Source organism: Mustela nigripes, chromosome 4 (assembly GCF_022355385.1).
Source record: "Mustela nigripes isolate SB6536 chromosome 4, MUSNIG.SB6536, whole genome shotgun sequence".
Taxonomy (NCBI): Eukaryota; Metazoa; Chordata; class Mammalia; order Carnivora; family Mustelidae; genus Mustela; species Mustela nigripes.
The window spans coordinates 61547346-61548852 of NC_081560.1; the positions used below are offsets into that span (position 1 = coordinate 61547346).

General features: G+C 66.0%; 1 protein-coding gene across 2 annotated transcripts in view; it reads right to left on the bottom strand.

Annotated features, from left to right (window-relative positions):
• Positions 1-1166, bottom strand: part of ARL4A (ADP ribosylation factor like GTPase 4A) — a 4041-nt gene extending 2875 nt beyond the window's left edge. The window contains exons 1-2 of one of the 2 annotated variants that reach the window (XM_059396771.1): positions 739-1166; positions 29-151 (exon numbers count right to left, since the gene is read on the bottom strand). The gene's annotated coding sequence lies outside the window, so the exon portion shown is untranslated. Of the gene's footprint in view, positions 1-28; positions 157-738 lie in introns of both variants that reach the window. The other variant, XM_059396770.1, reaches the window with a different exon arrangement.
• Between the last annotated feature and the right edge of the window lie 341 nt (positions 1167-1507).

Below are 1507 nucleotides of genomic sequence, written 5' to 3' on the forward strand. Positions count from 1 at the left end.
TTCCCCCAAAATAGCACAATGCTCTCACCTCCGGAAGTGGAGTCTGGGTCCAAATGAGAAAGCATTTGGTGGGCCTTTTTTTACGCGGGGTCCTGGCGGAGAAGCACCCCACGTCCGCTCCGCTTAGCTCTCGGCGCAGCTCTGGCAGTTGCTGGACTAGAAACCGTAAATTCAGAATCTGGCCACGCCCACTCCTCCCGGCCCACCCATGAGCCCAAATCCCATTGGTCACCCGCGCCAGCGCGTCCAATTCACACCCGCCCCAGCGCCCTAATTGGCGAGAGTGAAATGCCGCTCCCAGTGCGGCCGAGCTGGGTTCTCTCTCGGTCCACAGGCACCACCTGTTGCCCTTAAGTTAGAAAACAAGACGCCCGCGGAGGGAGCCGAGCGGCCCCACCAGGTGAGGGAACGCGTAGGCCGCTCGGTCAGGTCGCCGCCAGGGCGCTCACGACGCCGGCCCCGGCGCACCTGCAGCGCGGCCCGCGGACGCCGCGCCGCGGCTCCCACATCCGGGGCCCGCGGTCACCGCCGGCGCGTTAACCCTTTGTCCGCTGGCCGGAGGGTGCTGGCCGTGGCCACGCCGGCTTCCTGGCGTGAATGATTCAATGTGGGACCCCCGCAGGGGCAGGCCCACTGTCTCCGCGCCACTGTCCCCTCACGTCGCCCCCCTCGCACCCGGACGGCTCCTCTCCTCCGGCAGGGCGTGGCCACACCAGCTGCCTGCCCCGCGCGGCTCACCTGACTCACAGTCCTCCGTCGTCCGGACCCCTTGTTGCTCACAGCCCCTGGGGAGCACGGTGGTACCTGCCGGAAGGCACCCGTGAGGCCAGGCTGGCGGCCGGAGACGAGACGCGGCTTCCGGAGACGCCGGGGGTACGCCGCGCGCTAGGAAGCCTAACGGTGCTCTGCCGACAGCTCCCGGCGCCAGCCGCGGCCCCGCCCCCTTTCGGCGCTCGCGGGGCGCTGGCCGGAGGGGGGCGCGCGGGAGCCAGGTCTCCTAGCAACGTCAAAACAAGGTCACGTTCGAACTGGCCTAAGGGGGACGGGCAACCCGCGAGGTCGGGCAGGGCTTCCGGCTTCGGCCTCGGGAGCGGTCGCGGTCTCAGAGGCTTTCTCTAGCCCGGGGCGAGTGACACGCGGGTCCCGCCGGGTTCCACCCTCCCTCCCTGCTTGCCTCAGGGCGCCGCGCGGTGTCCCTCTGGGCGGTGGCCGGTGACGTAGGGTCAGATTTCAGAGGACACCAGACGGGTGGGCCCCTTATATAACGGGGTGACGTGGGCGTGCCTCAGTAGCGGCCCTAAGCGCCTGGGCCAGACTAGTGCCTGAAATTCAGCTTCCTTTTGCAAAGCAAATAAATCTCCTCTCTCCCACAGGATCCCAGTAACAGCCCGGTGAGGTAGAAATATCCCCGTTCTACAAATGAGGAAATAAACTAAAAGATGAGCTGTTTCTGCTGACCCAGGAAAATAAGTGGTGGCCCTGGAACTAGTCTACTAGTCACTGAATG